This window comes from Lissotriton helveticus, chromosome 9, assembly GCF_964261635.1.
Source record: "Lissotriton helveticus chromosome 9, aLisHel1.1, whole genome shotgun sequence".
NCBI classification, from domain to species: domain Eukaryota; kingdom Metazoa; phylum Chordata; class Amphibia; order Caudata; family Salamandridae; genus Lissotriton; species Lissotriton helveticus.
Window position 1 is genome coordinate 72,785,612 of NC_136070.1, and position 16,483 is coordinate 72,802,094.

General features: G+C 44.6%; 1 protein-coding gene and 1 long non-coding RNA gene across 4 annotated transcripts in view; one reads left to right on the plus strand and one right to left on the minus strand.

Annotated features, from left to right (window-relative positions):
- PSEN1 (presenilin 1) overlaps window positions 1-16,483 on the plus strand; it is a 203,614-nt gene that overhangs the window by 143,448 nt on the left and 43,683 nt on the right. The gene's annotated exons all lie outside the window — the stretch shown is intronic.
- LOC144780939 (uncharacterized) overlaps window positions 11,020-16,483 on the minus strand; it is a 45,211-nt gene continuing 39,747 nt past the window's right edge. Inside the window, exon 3 of the long non-coding RNA XR_013600843.1 lies at window positions 11,020-11,152. This is a non-coding gene — a long non-coding RNA (uncharacterized LOC144780939). The remainder of the gene's footprint in view (window positions 11,153-16,483) is intronic.

Sequence of the window (16,483 nt, forward strand, 5' to 3'; positions counted from 1 at the left end):
GATAGAAAACGACCAGCAGAGGTCAGTAAAATACCAGAATCACTTTAGCATTCTCTAGATTCCAGTCCTTAGAAATGGTCTTCCAGGAGCACCCGTAGTCAATGTTTCTAAGCACTTTCAACACAAAAACTAAAGGCAACCTCACTAGAAAGGATACCATACGTTGGCTCAACCTAGTTGAATTACCAAGATGGTAAAGAATGGCCCCTGTTGTCTCTGATATTATGAAAGGTTCATTCCCACTAGATCGCAGTAATCTTTTCAAGTAACTGTTACATTGCATCTGCTACTATGTGGGTAAAAAAAATCATATATATATGATATATATATATATATATATATGTCATTGGAGATGTCATCAGTGATGTCACTGACCATGTCATGAATGATGTAATATGTGACATCATCAGCAGTGGATTGCTTGTGCGCGAAATATAGTTAGTACAACTAACTATATAGGAGCAATTTCAATGGTTTTGTATGAGTGAAATGTCCAGCTAACTATAACACCCCTAAAACTTATAGTTTTTTCAGTGAATTTGCAAGGTTTTTTTAATGCTAATTCCTAACTATATAAGACCTGAAAGCCCACCAGGAATCTCCAGTATGCGCCAGGGGACTGCATTGCAGAGCGGTGTAATGAAGCCACACCTCTTTTTACACCTCTCTGCAACGCAGCCCCCGTGCATGTTTGAAGAGGGGGAACTAATTCCCCTTGCATACTAGGGGTCCCTGGGGGCCAACTAGCCCACCTGGAACCTCCAGTATGTGCCAGGGGGCTGCATTGCACAGAGGTGTAATGAGGCTGTGCCCCTTTTTACACCTCTCTGCAACGCAGGCCACTGGCGCGTTTGCAGAGGGGGGACTAATTCCCCTTGCATACTGGGGGTCCCTGGGTCACATCTGCCCAAACGCCGATATTCCGAACGATTGAAAATGACTTTTCTTGAGAAACATTTGGATTTGGATTATCATGTCCTATTCTTTGGAAGTTTTGAAAGACTGACTTTGAGGATGCTATAAATTACTCAAGTCTGCCCGAATTGTGTGGGTAAAATTGATACCTAGTCACTTTGAATAAGAATGTACTTACGTCTCGTCTAACATTTGGAAGAAATATCTAGTTATATGACAACAGGATACCGACATAACTTGAAGGAAATAAGAACGCCCTAAAGAAGTTCCGTTGTACAGAACGAAACGTGTCGGCTGGCTGTGGTACATAAACTTAAGGAAAATAAAAGCATTTGAATATACACCAAGATTCAGCGCTTCAATAAGGACTCTAAGTGATATGATTTGATTGGACTTATTGTGCAAGTGGTGCTGTGCCAAACTTTGGAATATTCTCCACTACTCTCTACTACTTACTCTCTCCTACTCCACTACTCTCTAATACTCACTCTCTACTACTCATTCTCTACTACTCTACTACTATCGACTACTCTCTCTCTACTACTCACTCCCTACTACTCACTATCTACTACTCTCTACTACTCACTCTCTACTACTCTCTACTCTCTACTACTCACTCTCTACTACTCTCTCTCTACTACTCTTTACTACTCACTCTCTACTACTCTCTCTACTTCTCACACTCTACTACTCTCTACTACTCACTCTCTACTACTCTCTCTCTACTACTCACTCTCTACTACTCACTCTACTACTCACTCTCTACTACTCTACTACTCACTCTCTACTACTCTCTCTTTACTAGTCTCTACTACTCACACTCTACTACTCTCTACTATTCTCTCTCTCTGCTACTCACTCTCTACTACTCACTCTACTACTCTCTACTACTCACTCTTTACTACTCTCTACTACTCACTATCTACTGCTCTACTACTCACTCTACTTACTCTCTACTACTCACTCTCTACTACTCACTCTCTACTCCTCTCAACTACTCACTCTACTATTCACTCTACTACTCTCTACTACTCACTCTCTGCTACTCTCTCTAATGCTCTCTACTACTCTCTACTACTCACTCTCTACTCTCTATTACTCACTCTCTACTCTCTATTACTCACTCTCTACTCTCTACCTCTCTCTACTTCTCTCTACCTCTCTCTACTTCTCTCTCTACTAGTCTCTACCTCTCCACCTCTACCTCTACACCTCTACCTCTCTACACGCATACATATACACATATATATATGCATATATATGCATATGCATTTATATATATGTATGTGTATATGTTCGAGGCATGTGGGCTGCTAAATTCATATCTTAGCATTAGATCGCCGCCTAGTGTTGGGTCCGGATGATCGCACATTGTTGTCCTGGAAGAGTCTTCGAAGTATCCTGAGATGGGTGGCTCCTCCCCTGGACTACAGTGCGCATGGGCATCGGCTCCATCCCCAAATTGTTTTTTTCCGCCATTGGGTTCGGATGCGGTCTCGACGTCTCTCTGTCGGAACCGAGAAAAAACTAACTTTAAACGGCCAAAAGGCCTTGTATTCGTTGCGTCGGTATTGTTTGCGTACGATCTCGAGTTCTTCCGTCTCTTGGAGTCGGAATCAGCGGAGTACTTGCACTCTTCGGACGTCGAGGCTTTCTCATCGCGACACGACCGCAACTTTCCAGCATGGAGCGGAGTCCGTTTAAGTACTGTCCGCTCTGTGGGTCCAAATACCCACATATAGACGTGCACCCGGTCTGTAACAAATGCCTTTCACCAGACCATAACGAGGACAACTGCATGGCCTGCGCAAGATTCAGGTCCAAAAAGACACTCAAGCTTCGGCGCGCGGTGCGCCTTGAGGCCAGACAAGCGGCCCCAGATCCAGAAAACATCTTTGGCGACCAAGAAGAGGAGGACCAGAGCCATCATCTTCAAATCTCCCCGCCCGAGACGGAGGTCGAGGCAGATCCGGAGGACGACGACGGAGTCGTGGGTCAAAGCCTTGAATACGTCGACGAGGTAGGGGACGTCGAAGAGATTTATGGGGCCGCGGAAGATAGCTCAGGGGACGAGCTATGCCCCGAAGGTTACAAAGATAGAGATCGGGTCACGGGATCGCCTGTCGGCCTTACCCAAGACCCCGTACCGCAAGCCACGGCCCCGCCTTCAGGCCCGGCCACGGACATACTTGCTGCGCAGCCAGTATCGAAACCGAAACTGAAACCTACGGTATCGACTACACCTAAAATGGCCGACCCGAAATCGAAACCGAAACTTATGGATTCGAGCGTCCCTAAGATGGCGGCCGTACCACCAAAAACGACTAAACCCGCTGCTTCATCGACTCCGTCGGCCTCCGGTCCACAGAAGTCGAAGAAATCTGTCGATTCCACAGTGTCGAAGTCGGCGCCAGAGGAGGGTTCCTCGAAGAAGGGGGCCCGCCACGGGTCCACCGTTGCCACGGAGCCAACAAAATCACACGGATCGAAGGCTGGAACGTCTGCGCATCGGTCCAAGGACTCTGAGTCGGCGGCTGCGGCATCAGCGTCCAAAAATCAAAAGGGCCAACAAAACGTCGGATCCGTCGGCAAGGTCAAGACCTCCTCGTCGGTGCCAAAGGCCACTGTAAGTGACGCGTCCCTTGTTGCCTCTTCACTACAGAGAATCAGGGAAAAGGCCTCTGCTACGTCGGCTCCGATGCCATCGCCACAGAAGCTGATGGACGTTCCGGTGAAGCCTGCAAGTAAACTTCTCTTCCTTCTGCCGCCAAAAGAGGCACCGAAGGCATTTTCAACAAAATCGACGCCAAAGAAGGCGGATTCTTCAACGGCAGGGGCACTTTCAGGTCGGGTACTCGACTCAGAAGAGGTTTCTGAGCATTTTATCGACGCAGACACAGGCAAACTGACCCTGTACAAAAGGAGGATCACTTCACAGCCAGTGGACTCCTATGTCATCCCCCTGAAGAAGAAAAAGCTTCCCCAGGACGTTTCAGGCCTCATAGAACATATCCAGCCTCCTCCAAGAAGGAGCCCAACTCCTTCCCCAGAACACTCTGATGGTGAGGGATATGATGAAGATGACCAATACACTTTCCCCATCAATGAACCAGATGCACAGCCAGATTCATATGATGACATTGGTGACCAAGGCGCCCAAGATGTGGGGCAAGACCCACAGCCTTTCAGTGCACGTGCATCCCCGACAGAAGATTCTGCAGGTTTTCATGCACTCATTGAGAGGGCAGCTGCTAATCATGATGTGGACATGCATGCTGACCCAGTAGAAGAGGACTTTCTATTTGACACTTTTTCAGTCTCCGAAAGGACAGTAAAGACGCTGCCTATGCTCAAAGGGGTCCTCAAGCATGCTGCGGACATCTTTAAAGAACCTACCAGGGCGAGAGTGGTCAATCCACGTATCGAAAAGAAGTACAAACCAGCACCTGCAGACCCTGCATACATTCGGGGACAGTTGCCGCTTGACTCCCTGGTGGTCGCAAATGCCCGAAAAAGGGCCAACTCCCAAACAACGGGTGAAGCTCCTCCCCCGGATAAGGAGTCCAAAGTGCTAGAGGCAGGAGGCAAAAGAGTAGCTGCACAGGCTGCCAATTTCTGGCGTATTGCAAATACACAGGCACTCTTGGCACGTTACGATAGGGCGCATTACGACACCCTAGAGAAGGTTTTAGAACACCTGCCTTCGCAGTTTCAAGAGGGCACCAAACTGCTTATAGAAGAGGGAAAACTGATCTCCAACGCAGCCATAAAGTGTGCACTGGATGCAGCAGACACAGCAGCTAGGGCCATTAACACTAGCGTCATGCTGAGACGACAGGCGTGGCTCCGCATATCGGGGTTTAAACCTGACATTCAAACAACCATACTTAATCAGCCAGTCAATCCTGATAGACTGTTTGGGCCAGATGTTGACACCACCCTAGAAAAAATTTAAAAAGACACCGAAACTGCTAAGTCTATGGGGGCCCTACAATCACAACAGTTTCGTGGCAATAATTTTCGTCGCTCAGGTGCACGTGGAGTCACCAGAGGACAGATGGGTCAACAATCACAATTCTCTAGAGGTGGAGCACAATCCTCGTACCCCAAACAGAACAAGGGGGGTTACCGAGGAAACAGCACCAGAGGACGCAGCAGAGGGAACAACAACTCCCGCTCCTCTACCCCAAGCAAACAGTGACTCTCTGTCACTGCCCCCCGACCACTTAACACCTGTCGGGGGGAGACTACAGCAGTTCCTGCCCGTCTGGAGAAACATCACCACAGACAGGTGGGTGCTACAACTTGTCCAGTACGGTTATTGTCTAGAGTTAAAATCCACTCCACCCAACATTCCACCAAGGCAAAGGCCTATGTCCGCAGAGCACTTGCACTTATTGCAGCAGGAAGTGGTGGTGATGCTGCAAAAAGGCGCAATCGAGCTCGTGCCAGTGGGGGAGGAAGGCACGGGGGTATATTCCCTGTACTTCCTTATTCCAAAGAAGGACGGATCTCTCAGACCCATTCTGGATCTGCGTCCCCTCAACCTGTATATACTGTCAGAACATTTCCATATGCTTACACTGCAACAAATTCTTCCCTTGTTAAACCAAGGGGACTTCTTAGCAACCTTAGACCTCAAGGATGCTTATTTCCACATTCCACTACACCCGTCCCACAGGAAATACCTCAGGTTCACTATCCAAGGCAGGCATTATCAGTTCAAAGTCCTACCCTTCGGAGTCACCACAGCCCCAAGAGTGTTTACCAAGTGTCTGGCGACAGTAGCAGCGCACCTCAGGAGGCAGAACATCCATGTCTACCCCTATCTGGACGACTGGCTCGTTCAAGCCAAGTCGGAACAACAGTGCGCCGCGGACATGTCGACTACCATTCACCTCCTTCACGATCTAGGTTTCTCGTTGAACTACCCAAAGTCGCATCTTCAGCCGGCACATGTCCGGCAGTTTCTAGGTGCGACGATCAATACCCTGACGGCCATGGCTCAACCAAACCAAGTCAGGATAGACAGCATGCAGTCTCTAATCCAGAAGTTCAGACCACAACACTCACTTCCAGCGAGAGTGTTCATGCAGTTGATAGGCATGATGGCCTCCTGCATCTTCATAGTCCCTCACGCACGGTTACATATGCGCCCGCTCCAGGAGTGCTTAGCAAATCAGTGGACACAGGCTCAGGGACAATTAACAGACCTAGTGTTGGTTACCAGTCGGGCATACGACTCTCTGCATTGGTAGACTCCACACAACCTTTGCAAGGGCCGACTGTTCCAGGAGCCAGTGCCACAGATTATCCTGACAACGGACGCATCTCTCCAGGGATGGGGAGCTCATCTGCTCACTTACACAGTGCAGGGACTATGGACGACGCAGCAACAGAAGATGCACATCAACTATCTGGAACTGATGGCAATCTTCATGGCGCTCAAGTCCTTCATTGTACATCTGTGCAACAAGGTAGTGTTAGTCCGGACGGACAACATGACCGCGATGTACTACATTCAAAAGCAGGGGGGCACCCACTCGCCACAGCTGTCTCATCTGGCTCAGGGCATTTGGCGGTGGGCCATTCAGAGGAACATCTTCCTCATGGCAGAACACCTCCCGGGCAAGGACAATCAGATGGCGGATCTGCTCAGCAGATACAGCCATCAAATGCACGAGTGGGAGTTACACCCATCTGTACTCCACCCGTACTTCCAGCAGTGGGGTCATCCGGAGATAGACCTGTTTGCAACAAAAGAAAACGCAAAATGCCGACAATTTGCCGCCAGGTTCCCTCACCCACAGTCGCAGGGGAATGCGATATGGATGAACTGGTCAGGCAAATTTGCGTACGCTTTTCCGCCAGCCCCTCTGATACCGCTGGTGGCAAGAAAGCTAAGGCAACACGCGATGACTCTCATCCTGGTTGCTCCAACGTGGGCGCGCCAAGCATGGTACACCACGTTCCTCGAACTCTCAGTGGTGCCGCATCAAAGACTGCGCCTCACGCCCAGACTTTTGACGCAGAACCATGGAGAAATTCAGCATCCAGATCCGCAACAGCTCAACCTGGCGATCTGGCTCCTGAAGTCCTAGAGTTTGGATACCTTAACCTACCTCCAGAATGCATGAACATCATCAAGGAGGCAAGGAAGCCAACTACCAGAGCATGCTATGCTGCAAAATGGAAGCGTTTTGTCATTTACTGTACAACCAATGACATCAACCCGCTAGATGCATCTATCCCTAACATCATTTGCTATCTGCTACATCTTTACAAGTGCAATCTAGCGTTCACTTCTATTTGGATACATCTATCCGCCATCGCAGCTTATCTTCAGAATAGGCAGCATCTCTCTGTCTTCAGGGTGCCTGCCATTAAAGCTTTCCTTGAAGGTCTGAAACGAGTCATTCCACCAAGAACACCGCCAGCTCCGGCGTGGAACCTCAATGTGGTCCTCACCAGACTGATGGGACCACCATTTGAGCCACTGCACTCGTGTGAACTCCAGTTCCTAACGTGGAAAGTAGCTTTCCTAATTGCTATTACGTCACTGAGGCGTGTTAGTGAGCTACAAGCGCTCACAATTCAAGAGCCATTCATCCAGATTCATCCAAATAGGGTAGTGCTACGTACTAACCCCAAATTCCTTCCGAAGGTGGTGTCACAGTTTCATCTCAACCAAACTATTGACTTGCCGGCATTCTTCCAAAACCCACAAACGGTGGCGGAAAGAATGCTTCATACGTTAGACGTACGGAGGGCGTTGATGTACTACATAGACAGGACACAACACTTTAGAAAAACAAAACAACTTTTTGTTGCCTTCTCACCACAACACAAAGGCAACCCTATTTCCAAGGCAGGAATAGCCAGGTGGATTGTTAAGTGCATCCAAATCTGTTATCAAAAGGCCAAGCGCACTTTAACGATACCCCCAAGGGCGCACTCCACACGCAAATTGGGGGCATCCATGGCTTTCCTAGGGAACATTCCTTTAGAGGACATTTGCAGAGCAGCCACGTGGGTTACACCACATACCTTTACAAAACACTACTGTGTTGATGTGCATTCCAAGCAGCAAGCTGCTGTAGGACAGGCTGTTCTCAAGACGCTTTTTCAGGTTTCTGCAGCTGGCACGGGCAACCGCCGCTGATGGAGGGACTGCTATGTATTCTATGCTAAGATATGAATTTAGCAGCCCACATGCCTCGAACTGAATATGCTACTTACCAGTATGCATCTGTTCTTGGCATGTAGGGCTGCTAACATTCATATCGCCCACCCTCCTCCCCGGTGCCTGTCGCAGCTGCAGATATACTATTGTATTCAATCATTAGCATGGACATCCTTTACACTTTTCACTCCATCTTCTGCCACAATGGCGAAAAACAATCTGGGGATGGAGCCGATGCCCATGCGCACTGTAGTCCAGGGGAGGAGCCACCCATCTCAGGATACTTCGAAGACTCTTCCAGGACAACAATGTGCGATCATCCGGACCCAACACTAGGCGGCGATCTAATGCTAAGATATGAATGTTAGCAGCCCTACATGCCAAGAACAGATGCATACTGGTAAGTAGCATATTCAATAGATATATACATACATATACATACATATATAATCTGTATATCTATATATATACAAATATAAATGCATGCATAGATATACATATATGCATACATATGCATGTTATTTACATGAAAGTTTAAAAAACACTAATAAAAGCAAAGCTAAAAAGCCACCTCATTACAAACAGAATGGCTTTAACTTAAACGAGGGCGAGATCTATTGCATTTTCAATGCTTGTTTACTTTGGTTCCATCAAGAAGGCATTCAGATGTGTCACACATTTGCCATAAATTCTGAATGTTAGCACTCTAGTTGCTCATTAGATCACTGTAGTAAAGCTACTGCTCACCAGGGAAGTCTGCTGCTGGTATTCAAAGTGCATGTTTCAGTCTGCATGTCAGAATTCTTTTAATGAAATTGAAGAGGATTTGAGAAGTCACTCAAAATGTGCCCTAATTTTTCTTTCTGCAGCACTAATCATACTTTATATGGCAAAATATACCCCCTCATTTTGCTCCTTTTTAAATTAAATGTTTTAAGAGTTACCACTTTATTCCAATCAAGATGGCTTCAGGTGTGCCATACCTTTGTAATAAGTAGGACTGTTAGCGCTCTAGTTGTTCTTTAGAACACTCTAGGAGGCTGCAGTAGAACACAAAGGAATCAACTGACAGTCTCTGTCCTTGTTGGATGTACATGTTTTACTGAGAATGTCAGACTTCATTCTCACATGACTGAGAAAGATAATGTGAATTTACAGAAAATGTGCTTTCAGTTTAGCTTATAGATCCCCTTCCAAACCACTGTGGGGAAAAGCATGAGATAATAGTTTTCTTTCAAACATGATTCATGATATCCCAGCAGAAGGCTTTTTCACATGGTAAAATCACCTTAGAACACACCACAATTCCTAAAATGAGTAAGGTACCATCAACAAATGATTTGTAATGTAACTAAAGTCCTAAAACCCTCTATTAACTACAATGCTTTTTAATGAGGTGCTATCATGTATATTGGTCCCAAGATGGCTGCCAACACTTCTTGGTTGAAGTGCTGACAGCCAATCAGATCAGATGTGTGGTTAGGCTCCGCCCAGATATATGTGTTTTTGAGGTTAATTTTCATAAAAACCACTGGAGCAATTTTCACCAAATATAGAAAGGCACTTCTGCGTACCAGTCCCTACAATTTTGCCAAGTTTGGTGTAATTCCGTTCAGCGGTTCGGGCTGTAGACTTGTCAGAACGTCCTATGGAAATTAACATGGGGAAAACACGTTTTGGGACCCCCCTTTTTTCTCAGCCCCCACTTCACGAATACCCCCGAAACTTTCAGGGAAGGAGCGCAGCGGAGCTGGCCAAAATTTTGGAAAATGACACGCAAATTCCTCAACCGGCGCCAAAGTTATTCCCAATAGAATGTTGCGGATTTCCTATGGTAGCCAATCCTAACTATATATACCTACTGGCTATCGCCAGTAGGTAATATATATATATATATTTATATATTATATATATCCAAGAACGCCCTGAGGCCGCACAGCATTGCAGGTGAGTAACCACTCTATTTAAACCAAGCAGGCTGCTTAACATCCCTTTGAACTGCATGGCCTGACGCGTTTCTATGCCGCTGTTTGCATCTCCTCAGAGGCTGTGTCAGCGGAGGTGATTTATGGCTACTGTATCTCCCCTGCGTGTTTCCGTAAGTGAGTGCTTTCAGTGCTCCTCCTTTGGTGGCAGTTCATTTTTAAATGCACGCTGCATGCACTGTGCTGGGGTGTCCACCCCCAGGACACTGCAGTTTGCTGTGGCAGGGCGGGAGCCTCACGGCTCCCGCCCTGCCACAGCAAACTTGGCTTGGGTTTTGGAAGAGAGAGCAGGAAACCTGCTCTCTCTTCCAAAATCCAAACCAGATTGCTTTTCCACACGGGGAGCTGCATGTCAGCAGCTCTCCTTGTGGAAAAGCAATGCCGGCTCCCGCAGGACGTGGGGTGCCGGCAGGGACCGTGGGGGCATTGGGGCTCCCCCCACGGTCCCCAACGAGGTGGCCAGTCCGCCATTACGTAAAAATTATTTTAAAATAATTTAAAGGACGGCCCAGGTGGAAGGGGTCCCCGGGGTGGTAAATGGCCTCAGGAGGGGGGGGCCACGCAGCCCCCCTCCATAATAATAAAAAAAAATGTTGCCCATGCCCCACAGGATGGGGTCCCCGGGGTCCGGAATTGGCCACGGGGCGCGTTTGCACAGTGGTGAAGGGAGGGGGCGTGGCCTTTCTGCACCTCTGATTTAGAGGTAGTTTTAATCCCCCTGCCCTATTATGTACTAGGGCCTTACAGAGGAGGTCATTTTAATCACAGGGGTTCCCCAACACATAGTGTTCCCTAGTGTATGTAGGTGTTTTCACTGTATTCTAAGTGTCTTTTAGCATAGCACTGGCTCTAGGCCTGGTTAGTCAGTCAGTTACCACCAGTACCGATCTGAAAAAGTTGAGGGCACAGGATGATTTTTCAACCAGCCCTCTTTCTGCTCCTCTGTTTGTTCTTTCTGCACGTCTTGCTTCTTCCTGCACTTTTCTTCGTCTTTGAGGCCTTCTGTTGCTTCTTTCTGCATTTCTTTTGCTTCTTTCTGTGTTTTTTTTTCTTTCTTCACATGTCCTCTCTGTAGGCATAGTTCGAAAAAAAAACTTAGAAATTCACTTAAACCATAGGTTTCAGGCACGTTATAGTTCAAAATTAGCTTTTAAAAAACGTTTGAAATACACTGAAAAAACCATAGGTTTCAGGCACGTTATAGTTATAAATTAGCATTTAAAAAAACCTTTGAAATTCACTGAAAAAAACATAGGTTTCATGGGCGTTATAGTTAGTTGGACATTTCACTCGTACAAAACCATAGAAATTCCCCCGTTATAGTTAGTTCAACTAACTATAACTTGCGCGCCCGCAGTGCACTGCTGATGACGTCACACATTACATCACTTATGACTTGGTCAGTGACATCACTCATGACATCTCAAATGACATTACTGATTACATCATCCTTGTGATAAAGTAGCAGGCCTCCTCTCACCCTAATATAACCTTTGATACACACTCAAAAATAGAAACTAACATTTTCAAAACAATGGACATACCAATGCCAGTTACAACACACCTATTCAGTAATTCCAAGATCTACACACACATCCACCAACAGTCCTATATAGACACTCATACATGTACTCACTCGTCATATGTACTCATACACCTATACATGCTGTTACACACCGACACTCATCCATAGAGTTACTCACACACAGTCCCACATGCAAACAAAATATCAAACATCCATTTACTTGCATATACAGTTATACACACACCACCACACTTACTTCTACAGAAACATACACATACTTACTCTCTTAAACAATCACTTATAGAAACACATACTTATTTATATTGGAACTCTTCCAATCTCTAACTCTCACATACAGCAATACTCACATATACTAGTTTAAAACATATGTAGTTACTCATAAAGACACTATTGAGACAGTCATTCACTCACTAACACACCCATACACACACACACACTCATCCACCCATATAGTCCTGCACACATGCGGTCTTCAACACATACAAACAGTGAGTAACTCATTCATGCATCTATGCAATAAGTATTACCCCCCACCGAACCATACAGACACTCAGACACTCATACTGATACTCAAAAAAACAATTAATAACCCATATAGACACTGATGTAGCTACTCACCAACCCATGCAACCACTTATACACAAAGTGAGAGACTGATGCAGATATTTATATATTTAAACATTACTCACTAACCCATGTATTCACTAAGATACACTTAATCAGTCCATTATACAATCAATTTTACAAAAATAAATCATTCATTTAGACACTTATATACCCATTTATTCTTCCATCGACCTTGAGATATACATATATTAAACATATTTAATTTTCAGAAAAACACACGTTCACTGGATGATGTCATCAGTGAACTATAACTCGCGCCCTCGCAATGCACTGCTGATGTCCCATATTACATCATTCATCACATGGTCAGTGATATCACTGATGACATCTCAAATGACATTACTCATGACATCACTGATGACATCATCCAGTGACTGTGTGTTTCCGTAAAGTTTAAATTTGTTTTATATATATGTCAAGCTGTATTGAAGAATGAGTGGGTGTATAAGTGTCTGTATGGGGGATTTAGTAGGTACGTGACTGACTGTATACGTGAGTGATTAAATGTGTCTTTCTGAATGCATGGGTTTGTGACTAAACTGTGTGAAAGTCTGTATCAGGCAGTCTGTTGTATACGCTGCTGCATGGGTTGGTGAGTAGCTGCATGAGTGTCTATATAGGTTGATTGCTTGCCTGAGTATTTGTATGGCTGCCAGAGTGTGTGGGAGGTGTGTTACTGTGCATAGATGTGTGAGTGGTTGATTCACTGGGCGTATGGGTTCAAGAATGCATGTGGAAACAGCTGTATGGGTGGGTGAGTTTGTGTATGGGTATGTTGGTGAGTGAATGGATGTCTCAGTGGTACATGTGCAAGTAAGTACATATGGAATAGGCAATATATGTGAGTGATGGTGTATATAAATAACTATATGTGAGAGTCAATAATTGTGAGAGTTGTTGCATGGATGAGTGTGTATCTGTATCAGTGATTCTATAAGAGAGTAATTATGTGTTAGTATCTGTATGAATAAGTTAGGTGATATAACTGTATAGGTGAGTAAATGGAAGTATGATTGATTCTTTGCATGACTGACTAGGTGTGTGAGTAACTCTGGATATGCGGCAGTGTGTGAGCGTCTGTATAGGTGTGAGTGCATATGATAGTGTTGTATTGATGAGTGACTGCATGTATGAGTGACTGTATGGGTGAATGAGTGGATGTGTGTGTAGACCTAGGAATCAGTCCGTGCGTATATAGTAACTGGTATTGATGTGTCTATTTTTTCTTAAATGGTAGTCTGTATTTTAGAGTGGGTGTATCAACGGTTATATTCAGGTGTGAGGAGGTGCATCAGATTTTCACGTGGATGATGTCATCAGTGATGTCACTGACCATGTCATGAATGATGTAATATGTGACGTCATCAGCAGTGCATTGCCGGGTGTGAGTTATAGTTAGCTGAACTAACTAGAACGCCGGAATTTCTATGGTTTTGTACGAGTGAAATGTCCAACTAACATAACGTTCCTATAACCTATGTTTTTTTTAGTGAATTTCTATGGTTTTTCAAATGCTAATTTCTAACTATAACGTGCCTGAAACCTTTGTTTTTTTCAGTGAATATATGTATGTATAGTAGTAGTACTTTATTCGATCAATAAATGATCATTCACCAAAAAAATCCAACAACTCACATCATACATTAAAAAAGTGTAAATGGGAACATCATAATTATAAGCAGAGTTAAAAGTAAGACATATTATATTTATCAAAGCTAGCATTCCTATAAAAATGACCTCATGGAGAATCATGAAAGAATAATTTATAGTCCAGCGAGAGAAATCACCAGTTAAATTACTGTCAATTGCACATTATTTCAAATTTAAGGGAGGAGGGCCTCTCAACACAGCGATCGTTTCATAGTCATGTTCTAGTTGTTAGATAGCATCTTAATCCCGAGACGCCAGTTATATAACAAGTCTCTCGTTAATGTAAACACAAGCCATTTAGTTGTCAGATCTAAACACACGTATGGCATATGGTGGTCGTGTAAATGACAAAAGTCGGCATACAGGAAATATCCACCATTTTCTAATGTGTGCGTAATATCAGGCAGGTAGACATAAAATGTTCTATAAATTCAGGACTTTGACTGCACGCAGGACACAGTGGAGTCACGGACCTAAGTTGTAAATAAAGTGCACGTGCTTATGGAGGTTCAATTTCATCCATAAAAATGTCAAACTGGAAACAATTTTTTTAATTAGAAAAATCTATCAGTTATAGTGCCTGGCGCTACTGCATTAAGACATGAAAGCTCAGTATTAGCCCCAAATCCTTTTTTTTTTAGTTTGGGGAGCACTTTTTCTCTCATGGAATGTGGGTCCTCTCACAAAACCCTTAGCCCCAGCTTGAACAGCCACTGCTTAACCTGCCTAAACCAAACCAATCACCCAGTATGTTTTTCAAGGGTTAGTAATTCATCTACTGCTTCCTTGACTGGGATCTGATTGTTACTGGTCCAAAATCTTACCCAGAACACTAGAACCTTCAGAACAGCGGTAAGTGAAATGGTCTTTAGCCCTAGGTCTAGGCGAACCAGGAGTATTTATTGGTAGATTTAAGATTGATCTTATAAATGTACTTTCCATCACTTCTAGTTGTTTCAGTTGTTCCATGCCCCACAATTCGCCAAAATAGAGAGCCGCGCCCACCCCTCTGGCCTGATGTGTTTGAATTGCAGGGAAAATTGGGCGGAAGACTGATCGATTAAGTTTCTTAACAATTGCACTGTCTACATGCTGGAGTGCGAAAGGGCTCTTTTGTGTCTGGGGTGACCATGCCAGATTACTGGTTAATCTAACTTCCAGAGATCAAAAACCTTTATCTGGTCTAGCATATTTGGACCCAGCCTCAGTTTACCTTTAGAAGATTTATGCATGTGTATGTATACCCTTCTGTGTATTTATTCGAGGTGGTCTTTACTTTGAAAAGCCATTCTTTCGATTTAGCTATAACCTTGGACCGCATGAATAGATTTCAGCTACGTTTTGTGACGATCCATTAACGCTTAAGAAAGTTATGGTGGAGTGAAATGATCATTGATGCCCCATTTAGGTACCCAATGAAATTAACTGGGGAAAAACACAGTGACCATAACTGGCAAATGGTCATATGTCACTCAAGAGTTGTGTGCTATATTCATGGGACAATGACCGTCTTTTACGCTGATAATAGGATAATACCATCCACTTGCACAGGTAGCACTGTCCAGGCTTCGCACTAGGGCCGGACTGACCTTTTATTCCGTCATACATTTCCCTGATGGAGTGGAGCCATTGGAGGCTGATTTTGAAATTCAGGAGCTGTTTGTACCTCTGTTTCTTTCCCCAGTTCCCTGAGATCAGTTGCAGCAGGCACAGGTGGCATCAAGGGAGAGACAGTAAGAGGGGGAGCGAGGGATGAGAGAAAGGCAAATTGAGAAGAGATGATGGATGGAAGGAAGGAAATAGAGATCAAGGAAGGGAGCAGGGTTGAATTTTGCCATTTTGCCAGGGCCCAGTGCAACCCTACTACTTACAAAGACACATGGCAACATACTATTCCCTACCCAAATAATGCATTCAGATAGAACACCATACCGTTATTTCTGAACTTAGTTCTGAATGTATACTCACTGATATCATATTCCACCACACTCCATACTTACTAAATAAAAAAACAAAAAGAAAGTGTCTTTCAAATGCCCCCTCTGCTGAAGAGTGAAGTAAGCTCTACCATTTCCTCAGAAATCTCTGTAGCTGAAACCACCATTTTATAACTGCAAGCCATGGAAATGCCCTTCACCCTTTCCTGCCTTTAAATAATTTACACCTCAATAATTTACATATGGTACTTCCAGCCTTTTTCAAAAGATGTTTCTTTGCACTTCTGAACTCCCTTTTAAAAAAAGAAAACAATGAAACGAAACCTTCAGCTTTCAACAAATTACGTCACTGCATATATTCTAAAAACAGTGCACGAAGTGGGGCTTTTCTGGAGTATCTCTTCTTCCTGATAATTAAATGTTTTGAAATGTGTTCGTGTATCAGAAATCTACTGTACAATAAATCAAACACACAGTTTTACTATCTGGCCATTGACAACAATGTAAAATACAATAAATGTTTAATTCATCTTTTTTTCTACAGATAAGTGACATTTATCCAGTATTGGGGTATCTTTCATAGATTCACATGCCTGAATCATTCCCCGTCGTCGAGGCGGGAGTCCCACGGTAAATTATA